Source organism: Aythya fuligula, chromosome 2, assembly GCF_009819795.1.
Source record: "Aythya fuligula isolate bAytFul2 chromosome 2, bAytFul2.pri, whole genome shotgun sequence".
NCBI classification, from domain to species: Eukaryota; Metazoa; Chordata; class Aves; order Anseriformes; family Anatidae; genus Aythya; species Aythya fuligula.
Window position 1 is genome coordinate 138573369 of NC_045560.1, and position 16900 is coordinate 138590268.

The window sequence follows — 16900 nt, forward strand, 5'->3', positions numbered from 1 at the left end:
AAAAAAAGAAAAAAAGTCAACCCAAACACCAGACCAGAAATCCAGGTTTTCATAATGAGACACTGGAGAAGCCTGTGGGGGATTAATTTCGAGGGGAATGTATGGAGAACGATACACAGAGATTAAGCAACAAACTTTACTAAAGGTCAAGTGGCTTTATGCTGTGGGTGCATAAATAAGCATAAATGCCCACAAAGAATTATCTGATGGTATAGCACAGCCTGTTTATTGGCAGGGTGGCTGTATCAGTAATTAAAGCTGCATTAATGTGCTTGAGTGATTGATGTTCTGGAGGTGTCACCATGATCACAGTCACAACATCAACCAAAGCGACTGAGGGTGTTAAGAGGAGGAACAGGAGGTGCACACACTCCTTGCCAAGAATGCACTTACAATTCGACATCCAGAACACCAATAAAAATGATATTACAAAAGTACAAACAACAAAATAAACAATGTTAGTATCCACTGTGATAACTGCAAAATGAACGTGGCATATTTCAGGAGATAAAATACGGAGCAGAGCATCTATTTTCAGTCATCCCAAGATGGGCTCTTTGGACAGAGGAACACCAACTTCAGTTTCAAAGAAGTATGTTGTGTTTTGTGTGCACTGGGAGGTTAGCAATGATAAGAGGGGCCCTGAAATTACAGATGGAATTGATGACATTCAAAAAATCAGAACTCCTCTTTTGCAACGATTTAGGTTAGGAAGTGCCAAACATGGAGTATAAGCTATCTAAAACAACACGGGACAGTTCATGCAGCTAGGTGAAAGTTACAGCCCACTGGGGGAAAAAGAGCAACCAGAAAAGTCTGAAGATAGGAATACTTGTGCTTCTAAAGAGAGAGAAATATTTTCTAAAAAAAAAAAAAAAAAAAAAAAATTAAATTGTAGTTAAGCATAGATGATCCTAGCTGCCCAAATTCAGCAGAGGAATTTCATAAATGCTTCAAGTACATTAATTTTACTATCACCATTATTCAGATAAGATTTGGCCCCAGAGGCCACATAACAGTTAAACTTGTCATAACAACTCCAGATACAATAGGAGCAGAAGTTCAAGATATACTTCGGATGTGCGGTGCTAATTGCAGTTACAATTGTCTTATTTCTCAGCTTCATCTCTTGCGAGCCAGCAGGTTACAAATAACTCATTTTGATGAGAAGAAATAACTCATCTTGATAAGTCCAATCACATATTATGTGTCTTCTGAAGTGATTAATTTAATAAAAGCTATTGCAGTGGTGGCCACAATCAGTACCACTGTGATAATGAGTATCATCTCAGTCCTCTACATTGTACTAAACATTGCTTTGGTTCACAACAGGGCAATCAGAATTTTGCGTATATGCCAGACCAATACTGAGGATTTAATCATTACAGATGATGAACAAAGAATTAATTTAAAGAGCTCCAGGACGGAAATCCTTCTTGGAATCATTTCCAGATTTGTACCTTGAGTGTTCATTGTGCTTAACACACAATTTGCAACAAAGAACACTTTACCATGACTGGACTTTTCTCGTGCATTGCAAAAAGCAAGATAAAGGAATTTCTGTGACGCAGATTCTTGCAGCCTACGTTCTTCGGTGATATTTAGACTATGTAAATACAGGCGATATAAGTAGTGCCACTATTTGCAATGCAGCTACTGAACTGTTAGGAAGAAACCTAAACCTTGCAGTTGCCTCCTTCCATAAAAGAAGCCATGTCTTCTTAATCCCCATAGGTGCACAGTAAGTATCCTCTATTTAGATCTGGTACTGACGAGGATCACAGTGTAAAAGGTCCTGCTCTAGGCATAAAATCCACGAAGGGAAAAATACAGCAAGCCACATTTATTTATTTTTTTAATACACACCTACAGGAAGAAAAAATAAAGATTTCCACACCCACAACCTATTGTAACAAACATCTCTTTTAAAACATCACAGAAAATCCTGCAACAGCTCTGCTTTGACTCCTGCTCCCCTGTGCCTTGTGGTTTTCCTCATGGCAGGAGGGAGCAGGGCCCCTGGCCCCCACGCAGCAGTGCCAACCCTCAGCCCAGCGCTCGGCTCCCACCCTGCCCTCGGTGCTGCATGCAGTGCTTGCAGTGAGCCTCGGCCACCCAAATCCAAGGCTGGAGGCACTGCTGTGGTGGCACCTGCAGGAGCTGGGCCTGGTCCAGAGGATTTGGCTCCAGCACCGTGGTCTGTGATTGCGTACTCAGGGTAATATATTAGAGACACAAAGCAGCTCTATGCTGGTCCTTCGTCCTGCTGGTGATGAGGTTCTCCCCATGGTTCCATCCATGCTGGCACTGTTGTAGGAAGAACTGTTCCTAGAGCATTTATTTCTCATGAAAATGTTACAGAAGGAGGCTGTGATCTTTAGGATCCTAAAAAAACGTAGCTGTAACACAGCAAGGTCTGCCTTCCTTCATCTGTCTGTTCGTTAAGAGAATATATTGCATGCAGATCAGCTTTGTTTGCCTCAGGCTTGCTGCAGCTATACAGCTAAAGCATCCCTGACCCGAATATTATCCACGCATCACAGTCTTCTACCGATCCCACTGGAAATGCAGTGTTCACCTCACAGATACAGCCAAACTGAGAAGGGGTATTTATCGGCCTTCTTTTTAACAAGATCAAATGATGGGGCCGCTTCTCTCCACCTGAAGATATTTTTCAGATAAGAAAATACCCTGAAAAAAACAAAAAACAAAAAACAACATTCTGCAATATTGATGAGAAACAGGCCAGGGCAGCAAACAACCCAGTAAAGTGCCTGGCTCATCAGGTAGCGATGCTGCTGAGCAAACAACCATCTTCTTCATGCTGTAAACCTCGTCCTCATTACTTAACACGGTCACAAAGAATCTTTTAAAGCACAGCATGGAGCAAGCTGCTGCACATCCGTGTTAGGGGCTGCCAGCAAGGCTGTCTTACAGCAGTGAGCCCCTCTCTGAGGGGCAGTGGCACTCCCAGCACCACCTTGAGTTACCCCAGGCTGCTGGACAGTGCCTGGGCCTGAAAGGAAAGTTCTGTTTCTGAAAATACTTTTCTGAACACTCCTGAAGGTATTTTTAGATGCCACCCCAAATACTTACATGGCATGGCCCCCAGACACACGGGAGCAGTGGAAGTTGTATTTGCTAGCACAGGACAATTCTTGTGTTTGTGTCCTTTTGGAAGTGAAAAGGATTTAGGCCAGCACCTCTAAGTTTATAGCTGATCCTTTAGGGGCTGTGCACTCCTTAGAGGGCCACTGATCAGAAGTTGCCACACGCCTTCCCTCTGAAATCAGGTCCCATTAGTGTCCCCCAAAGGGCCTTTGATGTTCAGTGATAAGGAAATCACCAGCAGGCAGGCATGGGACTGCCAGCGCCGCGGCTCATCTCGCGGTACATTTTGGTGCCTGTGAGTGGGGTGATACAGTAGAGAGGGCGTCAGCTTTTCCTTTCCTCTCTCAGAGGAAGACACGAGCACGACAGAGGGGACTTTCCTTAACCCCGGGAGGACGCAGGGCAGGACGGATGCTCAGACACCGCGTCTTGTGAGCTCTGTGCTGCAGCTCGCTGCAGCTTCCCACCCATCTCGCTGGGTTCAAGGAGAGGACAGAACAAGCCCCACACCAAACAAACAAGCCCTGTGTGCCCCTACAAGCTTATCGGCGCAGCTGGAGCTTTTCTTTAATTTCTTGTTTGCTTGTTGGGGTAGACAGATCTGCCGTCACTTGACAGGCCAGTTATTGTGTGCAGCTCCCTGCACTCACAACTAGGTCAACCGACAGCCAAGCACTGTACACGCGTGAGGCTCCCTTGGATCAGCCAGCGGCTGCAGATTATATTTTCGGAATTAGATAGGTAGAAGAGAATGTCCTTCCTGGCATGTGCTACCCTGAAACTGTAGGCCCTTTGCACAAGTCATCCGAAACCCCTTCTCGGCCCCAGCTGCAAAGGGTGCGAAATCCACGGCATTCAGGTTCTCTCCCCCCACCAGCTGAAGCAGGGCTGAAGCAGCAGCAGCAGCAGGAGTTTCTCTTCTCCTCCCCTCTGCAAAACTTGCAACTACCAAAGAGTCTCCTTCCCAGCACCCAGCGCCACAGCGGTCTCCTCCTGGCTTCAGCGAGGCACTTCAAAGCGATGCGGATAATTCTGGGGCGAGATAAAAGTGAGAGGATAAAGACCTGGGATATTTTTATTAGGACTGTTTTTACTCACCATGTGAACATAATCCTCATCACTGCCTTGGGCAAAGAAGAATAAAACGGCAAAAAGGACAGCTACCCTTGCATCTATGCGGTCGGAATTCCGGGCTCTGCCAAAACGCAGTTTCACTGCCTCCGCCTGTAGCGGGGCTGCCTCTGTTGTAGTGCCATCAGTGTGGAAACGCTGCTGCAAGAACATATTTTTGGCTGTTGCTCAGAAACTGCTGCCAGCCCTCCGCACAGCCTGTGAGACCTTTAGTGCTGCAAGCTTGCCTTTAAGGGGAAAGTCCTCGCAGAATAAATGGCTCCCACATCACTCTTGGCTAAAAATGTCCAGCTAAGCTGGAAGTGAAGCTAGAATAGAATAGAATAGAATAGAATAGAATAGAATAGAATAGAATAGAATAGAATAGAATAGAATAGAATAGAATAGAATAGAATAGAATAGAATAGAATAGAATTAAAAAGACAAAGCCTAACTGCCAAACTGACAGTTCTGCAGAGTCCCACCTGGGACACACAACTGTTTGAAAAGCTATGAAAAGACACTCAGCTTCCTTCCACATTTGCCCATACGACCCAATTCTCCTTAAATTGGGATGCCCCAGAGTTTTGGGGCTGCACAGCAGCTGCAGAGATACCAAACCTCCTCCTGTTCCACCTTCTCCTGTCTGCTCTCTCACAGCTGGCCCAGCTGGCCTATGTCTTCCTCTCTCCTTCTCTGATCACTTAAAATTAATCTTCCATATTGGCCATAACCTGTAAAATTGCAAGCAAGTAATCTCTCACCAACCTGCCCCTCTTTTCGGGTTGTTCCCAGCCATCCTTGCACACCTCAGACCAGCACTTAAGACTGTGATCGTGTGATTCTGTGATTCTGTTTCTTTCCAGAGTGACCAAGCCTGAAGACAGCAAAGTCCCCTTAAACACAAAACCACAAGTAACAGAAACACATTGAAAAATGACAATATAAAAAAGGTAAATTATGGATTTCCATTCTCTCCAATGATGCAAGAACAAATGGACAATTAAAGAAACTAAAATGTGACACATTTGGACATGGTGTAAAGCACAGCTGTTTCTCGTGCTAGGCATTTTGGTTGTGGGACTCACGACTGCTGTAACTTACAGGAAAATCTCTGTAAGAGTCAGCAAGAGCTTGAATATTCACAGGAGCACGCAGAGTTGCAACAGTTTGAAATTCTGCAAGCAGTCAGGGTTTACACCAATCCTTAGCTAATCAGGATTAGGACATTTCTTGGCCCTTCCTCTGCTGACTACTGTCAGGGAAAGGATATAGGGCTCTGTGAGCCATGCAGCTAATCCCGCAAAACAGCTGATGCGACACATATATGTGTGTCACCTTAAAAATGATGCGACTGTGCAATAGTTATAGCCCTAGTGACAGCCCGCTCCTTTTCAGCAGTTTCTCATTCACTTGTGTATTTTAATTCTTGTATAAGTTCATGAATAACTTGAAGGAGAAAATCCCCCAAATGTCAACCTGGTGCATGAACTGCCCCGTCACTGCACAGGGGGAGGAGGCTCACTGGGGGTGCTTGTTCACTACCCTTGAAAACAGTTAAATCTTGTAGATTACAGGCGTGTTGTGGTCTTAGAGAGATGGTAACTCTCCTTCAGAATTAGCCCTGCACACTTCCTTCCCACAAAGGAATGCTTCTAAGACTTAAATTTAGATATATATGATTTTTCTGTTAAAAGTGCCTATCTCGAGGATTAAGAAGACAAATTTAAAAAATAATCCCATAAGCAGAAATATCCAGCAGTCTGTGCACATCGCTAACTCAGCAGAGGACTTGTCAAGTACTCAGATTCCCCACTTTCCCCACAAACACCAGCTCTCACCAGATCACCAAGCCTGGATTCATTCAGCAGCGCAGAAGCTCAGAAGCACGACATTAAGACCAATGGGTTGTGAGAGCTGCAGAGGCAAAAGGTCTTGGTGTAAATGTAGTAAGCCAGCTGCAGTGTTGCAACACTGGGTAAGTTACTGGGAGAGCTTGTGATATTGCATGTTTTTTACTGCTGATGTTCTGCAAAGAGATGTCTGCATGTTTAGTAAAGGAGAAATCAAGGGCTGTAGAGAAAACCTCAAAAGTGTGTCATCAGAAAGGAGCAAGTATCTCTAAAATGCAATCACAAGATTATTTTTTTAATTACTTATTTTGAACATTTTGGAGCTGACAAAGCTGCAGATTGTACATTAGCATCCATAACACGGTTCAGAGCCATGAAGCCCCAAAACACACCCTGTTTATAGCCATGTCCATGACCAGCCACGGCTGGCCCCATTGCTGAGGGCCAGATTTTCATGAATGTTAAGCATTCAGATTCCCAAATGAAATTAACGGGAGCCGTGGATGCTCCACACATCAGGAATCACAACATCAGTTTCTCCATGCCCTGAGGTGTGTCTGTAATAGAAAAACTGCCTCACTTTAACTAGATCAGATTTTAAATGTGAGGTTTTAACGGTGAGATTTTTGCCACTAAAGTAGTTTAGACAAGGCCTTCTGTTACATCTCTCTAACATGTCTATAAAAAGGACTGTTTCTAATAAACAGGTTATGGGTAAAGCTTAATTGTGTGTAAAGCCCTCGGATGAAAGGCACAAAGTCCCCAAGCTCCCTTGTTGTGTTACAGTAGCACTTACAGAGGTCTCAGTTTCATCAGAGAGGATCACAGCAAGGCTGCCTTTTCTCACCTGGGTTTCAGCAGAGGTCATGCTCTGTGCTGGACTTGTGTGCATCCACAGCATGAGTATAGCATCCAAAGCAGGCGAGCACCACAGGCACACCCAGGCTTTCCCCATGCACCCTGCCTGCGTGCACAGACCATAGCATGGCTCTGCAGCATAAATATAACTCCAGATCCATGTAACTCCTCCATCCCAGTGATGCAAATAGAGGACTAGGTAAGCTGAATGTGCAGGAGATAAAACACAGGCTAAAACTTTGCTCCTGGTACCCTGCAAAAAACATACCAGCAGAAGAAAAGCAGATGGGAAGAAAGTGGTCAAGAACAATTAACTTGCTCAAAGAGGAAATAAAACATGCAAATCAATGAGAAAGAAAATAAATAATAATAATAAAAAAAACTTTTCTAACAATGTTCGGTTTTAGAAATTGTTGCTGCAGTTGACGTAGGGACCTCGTTCAGATGCAGAGAGGAAGGGAAGAGATCCACCAAGCACTTTGGTGAGCAATGTGTGCTCTGCACTGTCTGCCAAAAAGTCACCTTTTTTTTTTTCATCAGCAGGAAGAAAAAAAAAATTCCAAATAGTTATTGTCCAGTGGTATTATCCTTCCTTCCATCATGGACAAAGAGGAGGCCAATATCCCAACTATGTTCTCCCTGAGGATGTTTCTACCTGAAACACAGTTAGTAAGACAACATTTAGACAGTTGGTTTCCAAAATAACCTCGAAAAGGTAGTCACTCTGACCACGTGGCCATCCTCACTCTGTGATCAAGCCCTGGGTTCAAGCTTTGCTCTAATGCTGCTTTGCTGGTACCCTGCAGCAAGCCACCTCTCCTCCCAGTGCTTCAATCACCTCATCCATTAAACAAAGATATACTGGTGGTACATATTACTTTGAGATTTATGAATGAAAGCGGTATTAAAAAATGCTATTATCATCAATTTTTTTTCAAACATTTACATCTCATTCCTCACCTACAATATGCTAGGCATTTCCTAGCATGTAACTCACAACTGCATCTACCAAATCTGATTATTTAGCATCCAGATTATGCTTTAGGCAATAAAAAGTGCCTACCTGTCTTACAGCTGTCTCGAATCCACATAACAAGTGTTAACAGTTCTAGCAACCTGTATTGTTCTCAGTGCATGCCTTATGTTAAAAAAGTCATGTCTCACATTGAATTTTCCAAAACCAGGGGTTTTAGAACAAACTCATGTCTGATTTTCACAGTTTAATTGAAATACAGTCAATCCGGTTACTCATGTACCCAAGCAGAATAAATGTGATTCGAAGGAATTTGACATGGAAGAATCTAGTACATCATTGAAGCCAAGCCCAGAACAGCCCTGCAAAAAGAGGGACTTTGAAGACTTTCAACTGCAAAATAAACAGAATAAAATGATGCAAAAGACGGTGATGGAATTGACTGGAAGATGTTTATTGTGCTTCTGCATTCCAAGTGTGAGAGAAAATAAAATGTATTCCCTGTTTGAACCTTGGAATATCCTTTTGGAATAGATTCAAAGATAAAATATCCAAAATGCCACTGCTGGTTGATCGTTTATCCTCTGAAGTGAGGAGTAAATGCTCCAATGAACTCAGGTGCCTTCGGTGAGGTCATTTCGCTCTGTTAAAGGAAGGGTTATCTTTCCAAGTAGTGTTTTCCAGGAGCAAAAGTCCTGTCAGGACTCCTGAACTTTGCTGCAAACATGAGGTAACTCACCTTAACAATAATCCTTTTTACCTCACTTTGGATACTTAGCTTTTACCTTTACTTTGGATAACACACAACCTTAGCTTGGTAGTGTTTCAGGCCTTCTTTTCACAGGGACAGATCCATGTAGTATAATTCTGCAGTAAGAAACATGACATTGCTTCTGACTTAGCAGGTTTGACAGTATGAATCTTTCTTCATTTGCACCTTGCTGTTAAAGCTCACCTGTTGCACATTCACAGACTGCAGTTTTTTAATGCTTAAATTGCATCCCAAGGGTGTAATCCCATACACTCAGTAGAAGTTTTGCAGCTGTTTCAGAGTGGCAGGATTTAACTCTAGATTTCTTTAAACCCAGAAACAACATTTGTCTTTTCGTAAACTCAGACACCATTTCTAAGACAAGCCTTTGTTTTGATGTCTAAGCCCATTTCTTTCGAAAAATAGAGCCTTGTGGTTTTGTTTTGGTGAACAAACCCCCTGAATTCTCATTCCTCACAATAACCAAGCCAGAAAAACAAATGTCATGCAAGAAAGCAAAGGTGAGATGGAAGAGCTAACTAAGTCTTTGGAGACTGTAAGACCGTGCTACAAAACTCTTCAAAATTTTGATGCTTCCTGCTTTCATGGCTGGGAACATCAATTCCAAGCTCAAGAAACACTGGAAAACAGCAGTTTTCATTATTTTTTTAAACTGAAGATACTACTTGCACCTTCACTTTGCTCTGAGAGCAGCCTTTCCTGAGCCTTTACCCACATGTTGCTTCGTTACCGAGCAGGACCAAGAAATCCTGAATAATACAAAGATGAGCAAAGGAAACCACAGGTCATCAAATCTAACGAAGCTTTAGTTGTGCTTTGGGCAGCAGCTTGGCTGGGTTTCACTGACGATGCTCATTCTTACTCCATTGCCCATATTGAGCATTTCCAATGCGCTGCCTGGATTTTAGCACTTCTTTAGTCCATCTGTCCACTGGCTAAAAAAAAACCACGGTGAGAACAGGCAAAAGATTTCCACTGTCTCTTGGGGAATATACTTCAATATCTAAATGTACCAGCAGGTAAATCACTGCCCTTTAAGCAAATTAAAAATAAATATGCAGCGATGTGTAAGTGTCACATAGTCAATGTAGTCGCCTCAGAGGTATGCTAGGCAAAATGAGACTTCAGATCCCAGGAACCCGGAGTGAAATATTAGCTTTGCAGCATGCCTGTGAAGAGCCAGACATGCCATCATTTATAGACTGTGAGAAACGAGGACAGAACTGGGAATCGCTCAATGAGTTGGGCCAACATTGCCCTCTATCAGAAGTTTTAAGTAAAGATAAAACCACCAAATGACGTATGGATTTTGTATTTGGCACTTCTTATTTTGTTAGAGTTAGCATAAAACCATACAAAACCATATAAACCACAAACACATACATAATTTTATTCATGTGAGGACACGATTAAGCAGTCAGTGGAATGAATCGGCTTAACAGCTCGGTGCTCCTGTGCCTTCTGGGTCTCATTCCCACAGCAGCTCGGTTCTTCCCAGCAACACATTTACACCACCACTGGGTAAATCAGGTTAAAGAACATATTCAACTGAAAATTAACTGGGGGGCAAAAAAGAGGTTGTTTTTCAGCCACATCAATCCACTGTGTGACTGCAGAATGCTTGTGCTGAACTGGCCAGAAGGGGAGGTAACACAGGGCAGGGATCAGCACTCAAGGACATGGATGGGAGACAATGACTTTGTAAGCTGGCACTGATGCCAAATAGTTTCTTATCAAACTATGCCCTAAACCTTTTCTAATACAATGCTGTGATGGGGAAAATATTTGGCTGGGATTATAACCAAAGGATCTGAATGAGAGGAAACTGAAAATTGAACACAATGCAATAAGTTAGTCAAATTGTCTTATTTTTAAAATAAATAAATAAAGGCAAAAAAAATACATTTTATGGAGAAAAAATCCTGAGGTCAGTTTACGTAGAGGTGAGACAGAGCTTTTCTTTTTCCTGTCAATATCACTCAGGTAGTAACATGCATTATCTCTACTTTGGCCAGCAACTTCTGTATTCAAAGGTACTGTCTACAAAGGCACATGGGATGTCCTGCCTGGTAAAATGAGTGCTTACAGACCTGGACAGCAAATTATAATAGTTATACTTTACTGTCACTTGTATCTTCACAGTCTTACAAACTAAGTCACCAGTCCATTGTTGCTGTTGCTGCTGTGATTATATAGCATGTCCATTTTTCGGTATATACAGACTATAATTCATTGAAACAGTCTTCTGTGATACTGAAGTTACCTAATCCAACTTCTCTTTGTGAAGATTCACCACAGGGCTCAGGCATTTAACCACAGTGAAGTGACATCTGGCACCAGGGGTGCCCACAGAGGTCACTCCTGGCTGCTCACACACGTCGCAGAGCATCCAACCATCCATCAGCACACGTCCTGCTGCAAAGCTTAAAGGCATGCTGGCTTACGTCTTCTGCCCTTGTCCTGAAGATGTCGTCCATGCTGTATGGAATAACTAAATGTTTATATCCCCACATACATACATATATGGGGATTTCAATTGCGACTGGGGTAATTCAGGACATTTTTATTTTTGTAAAATTCAAATTGCTTAGCTTCCTTAAGTCCGTGATCTGAAGCTGAAAGACAAGGAGACAGTTTTAAAGCAGGGGAACAGCAAGGGAAGAGACATGTTCTGTTTCACAAAGCTTGGCTGAAGCAAATATACCATTTCTGCTCCAGTTTGCAAATATCTTTTTTCAAAGATTCAAATTTCAGTCTTAAAGCTTGTGTCTCCCAGGCAACATCGAGAAGATTAAAATGCAATCTGCTTTGATATGTACCTTTTACTAAAACGTCTTCAGAACTTGTGTCACCACCTCCACGAAAAATAAAAGTAAATAGCGAAGTAATACAAGTTTATTTTCTCTCCACATTCCAGTCTGAATAAAAAGAAGAAAATAAACAAAAAAAAAAATCAAGAGTCACCCTTTTCATCTAAAATTCTTTGAATAACTTTGGGAAAACTATAACTGTTCCCTCACTCTCTTATCAGCCAAATTGATAGACACTACAGGCTGAGTTTTTACACTGCAGTTTCCCGGTGTTATACAGGACATCATTATCTTACACCATTTATTTGTTATTTTTCAGATATTTGAATCCAGTGCAACTTGATACTGGTCTGTATGTATAGCAATATTACTCTTTTTTATCTTTTGATCTACAGATGTTTTCAGACTTCAGAAAATAAGAGTTTTAAAGTTTTAGGCCTTTACTCCTGCAAATTGTATAGAATCTTTATTTTAGTAACTTTATCATTAGAATAAAAATCCTAGTGACACATCAATAAAACTGAATAAAATTGTGATCTTATTAAACTGATGGCAATACTCCCACTGTCTTCAGGAGGTGCAGATTTCAGCTTTTATTTGTATAGTATCTGAGGAACCAGCCTCAGGGAGCACCAGAAAGTGAGGGAAATCTATTCCATCTCTGCCAACCTATGTCATATCTGTCATCGACACACCAAAGAACATGTATGCACAGAGATCTCTGCAGAAAAGTTGGATCCAAATCAAAACAAATAAATGGATAGAAAATGGGTGAATCATTACAATTGAAATAAAATTTGTAGCTACCAAAGAAATGCAGAGATGTAAAGAGTCATTGCACTAGAAAGAAAAGCCAAAACCTTTTCACCATGTTCATTTTGGAAACATTCATCGCTGTAAGGGAGCGTGGAATGGAAACCTCAACTCAGGATGCAAATGACAGGGCTTTACGGGACAGAGTCCTCGAGTGGCTTCTGACATCAGCCTGCAATGGGCTTCTTGGCCAAGGCTCCCGCATAGCAGGCGTGGATTTCCAATGAGCGCGCTGGCATCCGGGGACTCCCCATTGCTGCCTGGTGTGGCACACGTGCTCCGGGTCATATGAGTACTGTGGGGCTATTTGAGCCCAGGGTAATGTTACTTTCATCACCTTCTTTTTTCAAATGGCAGCAGCTACTTCCATAGCTCATCTCAAGTGTTCATATTTTCGATCTCCAAATCTGAAGAGCAATCACTGTCTGCAGCTGGTAAAAGATCAGGCCTAAAGGGCAGCACTGCCACCCTGCTGCCTCTTGCCTAACTCCTAGGTTAAGGTTTCTTGATTTTAAAGGCCCAGTAATTTCATCTACTAAACAGCTCGGTGCACCCTTGTGCACACTCAAGTCAATCTGTGTTTACCCCGTGCGTGTTTTGATGAACAAAAATGAGTTACTCAATTCAAGGCTGAATGTAGGCTTATATGGAGAGTTGGTCTTCTTTGACATAAATTTGTGCTATAGAACTGGGTTCATATGCAATGATTTGAGGGGATAATTATTGTGCTATTTCTTTCACACTTGTGAGTCTTCATAAAAATATCCTTGTCAGGCCAGATGGAGCAATGATATGGATAAGTATGTTTATAAAAATATTAGCAAACATATCTGTTTAATCTATCATACAGCTACTCATATCGTAGCAGCTCTGGTGCTAAATATTCCTTTGCAGTATTCTCCATGACAGCATTTACAATTAGGTTTCTCACTGACAGGTTGCTTAAAGACCATGTTGAAGTTCATTCTTACTGTGTGTTTAGTCTGAGGGTGCTAATATCCTGATTATTTCATTTCTGTTAATTCTTTTTTCCACTGTTGATGTTGTTTGTTTTCTAGTGAAGCGTCACAGGTTGCCTATATGCCTGCTTTGTACCTCTTTGATCTTAATTAATGAAATCACAGATAGTTTTATAAAAACAGCCACATTAGGCAGTGGCAGTTTCTAGGCACTTGTCCTCAGAATCCCCTCCTGCAGTTTTACAAGCCAGTTGTCATCGCGCAGGTCAGAAATGCTTTCTATTCCTCTGTTAAGTACTTTATAGTATCATTTACTAACTACTATGTTTATTTATAGAGGATAATGCCAAGTTTCCGTCTGATAGCTTGGAGCTATGGATCACTCAAAAATCTTATCTCGTTCCAAAAATAACATAGCTAATGACTTGCATTTGCTGGTTGGTGTTGCTATATGGCATATATTGCTACATTTACAGGAAATAGCTTGTAATAATAATGAGAAAGTGTGCCTGTTGCTAGGTTTTACAATAATTTCCACTGAAAACTGATTGAATGTTAATAATTGAGCCATTAAGAAATATTTTTTGATGGAATTTGGAATGCAGGTATTTAAAAATTAGTTTGCACACTTTTAATGTGAGTAAGTTTCTTCCTTACTAAATTATTTTAAGAGTGTGCTTTTTTTAATACTGGTATGAAAAATATTTCTCTAACAAAATTGTACCAGTAGGAGCATGTCTAGGATATTATGAATGGCTGTGGGCAGTTCGGCGATGGAAATATTTTTAGAAGCCTCCGGTGGCTGAAGAACAACATGAATGGCTACGGGAAGACTCACTAGCCCCATCAGTTGTTGTTTAACAACATTCATGCTTTGAGCTTGACTAAGCGAAGTCTGGAACAGCTAGATCTATAAATACTTACCGGGGAGAAGACCACTGATTAAGGAGGTATTGGGGAGGTATTGGGGAGGCAAGGACAATCCCCAGACATGGACTGTATATCTCGAAACAAGACACTGAAACTCATGATAAGGAAGCGGCAGACGGACAGAGAAACAAACGTAAGGACTATAAATCTCAAAACTGGACATTGGAATTCATTATAAAGATACAACAAACGGAAGAATTGGCAACAACCTGCTCTCGCAATTAAGAAACATGCCAATTCAGCAGATTCTTGACCAAAGGTGAAAAGTACACTGTGAGGAAGACTCGGGGTCTTCCTCCCAAAGACCCCTGCCCACGTCCCAAAGACCCCTGCCCACAATTCTTGGAAGGCTCTACGCAGGCGCAAGGTGCCAAAAGGCTAATTAGCATGAGAAGCGAGGGAAGGCGGGGATAGGTAATGCATATGTATAGGCGCTTGTAGAATATTGATAGATTGATTGTATAAATTCAAGACTGCTTTCCGCTTTGGGTATGCACGATAGGTGGAGAGATCCCCCGTGCATCCAGCGCTGCAATAAAGAATATACCACTTAAAGGAATTTCGGCTTCGATCTTTGAATCAATCTGGCACCCCAGATGGGACGACCTCTCTGCCGGACCGCAGGACCCGCTGGGGACAGGACTCCCTAGGGTACCCCCGGGATTTCCCGGAGGGACTCCTCGACTCACCGGATCACTGTGGAGGCAGACAAGGACCCCATCATTGTAAGTGAGTATATTCTTTATTCTGGTTTGGTTTTCTGGTAGACCGGTCATCTGGGACTGTCCAGTAAGTCGGAAGGTGACTTCTGCAGGACAGTATTTGGTATATACTTTGTGGTTAGTACCACAAGTATATCTGGGGACCTTGGGGTCCATCTGTATCTGGAACTGTCTGTAAGTCAGAAGGTGATCTTCTGCGAGGCAGTGTTTGGTATATACTTTGTGGTAAGCACCATAAGTATATTTGGGGACCTTAAGGAAAGAGCTCGCTTTAAGGTCCATCTGGAATTGTGTTGTCTATTTCGGTTTTCTGACTCATGGAGTATGGTATTTAACTCTGGTTATTGTTACTGCGATTTTGGCTATTTTCCTGGTGGTAATAGTAGGTTCGTGGCATTGTTATAAGAAAGATATCGTTACGGTGTTACACAGTTCGGTTTTCTGACTTATCGCATGTGGAATTTGACTCTGACTATTGTTATTGTGATTTTGGCAATATTGCTGGTAATAGTAGTTTTGTGACATCGCTACTGAAAGATAATGCGTGCCCGTATTTTTGTGAGTGATACGTTTTGTGATACGCTTTTGCAAGTAACATGTGTATTCTGAAAGTGTAAACTGGAAAATGGGGGGGCAAACAAGCAGTGAAATTTTAAAGAAAAGTGTGTTAGGATGTGTTTTAAGTCACTGGAAGGATATTGGAGGATCTGCCGGTGGAAGTGTGAACAGGAAAACATTGATAAAATATCGTAATCAGTGGTGGCTGCTTTATAAGCTGGAATGTGGAGAAGAGTGGCCCCTAAATGGAACTTTAAACTATAATATTTTGCTACAGTTAATGTTGTTTTTTGAGAAGCAGAACAGGATGAAATGTTGTATACTGATGTTTCAGCATCTTGGTGGGAAAAGGTACGGAATTAAGTTGGCCCCTGACTGAGCCTTTGATGATGGCATTAGAGAAGTACAGGCTGGAGAAAGATAAAGGAAGTGTTAAAAGGGTTGTTGAAAGTGTTAAAGGTGTTTGAAGTTGAATGAGCAGGGAAAGAGGATGTAGGAATGTTAATAGTTCTGCCTCTGCCCGAGGCAGAGATCTTAAAATCCCGGGTGTTAGCCCTTTAGGGCAAAGGGACCATGATGGGTCCGAGAGAGTTGTCACAGAAACAGAAAACCAGTTAACTCTTAAAACAACCTGAGTTCATGTGCGAGCTCAGATTGCCGATGGGACCGCTCAGGGAACTGTGGACAATTGCATTCCCCTGACCGACCCCCACTAAGACCCGAATCATCCTGAAAATTATGAACGGTTAAGTAAATACTAAAATCTGGATGAATTGGGAATTGAGAATATGCTTCCAACAAGGTCTAAAAGAAAGCCCTATGGAATTTTTGGACCAACTCTGAAATGTAATGAAAATAAATAAATAAATAAATAAATAAATAAATAAATAAATAAATAAAACAAAACGGTTTGGACCTGGCTTCGGAGGACAAATTGACTAGCCTTTTCCTAGGATAATAGACCCCTGATTTCAACAGGAATAACGGGGACCTGGGGAATCTACCCTAGTACCTCCGCTGGTTATAATGAAGCTAGGGGAGGAATGGAAGTGAAATTTCTTATTGATATGGGGCAACGTATTCAGTTCTAAATCAAGCATTAATGCCTTCACAGAATTATTATGTTAGGGTAAAAGATGTGTCGTGGTTTAACCCGGCCGGCAGCTAAACACCACGCAGCCGTTTGCTCACCCTCCCCCTCCCTCTCTGGGACGGGGGAGAGAAATGGAAAGTGAAGCCTGTGAGTTGAGATAAAGACAGTTTAATAAGACAAAATAATAATAATAATAATAATAATAATAATACAATGATGATAATAGTACCACTACTAATAATATGTACAAACAAGTGATGCACAATGCAATTGCTCACCACCCGCTGACCGATGCCCAGCCTAACCCCGAGCAGTCCGGCCCCCTCCCCGTGGCTAGC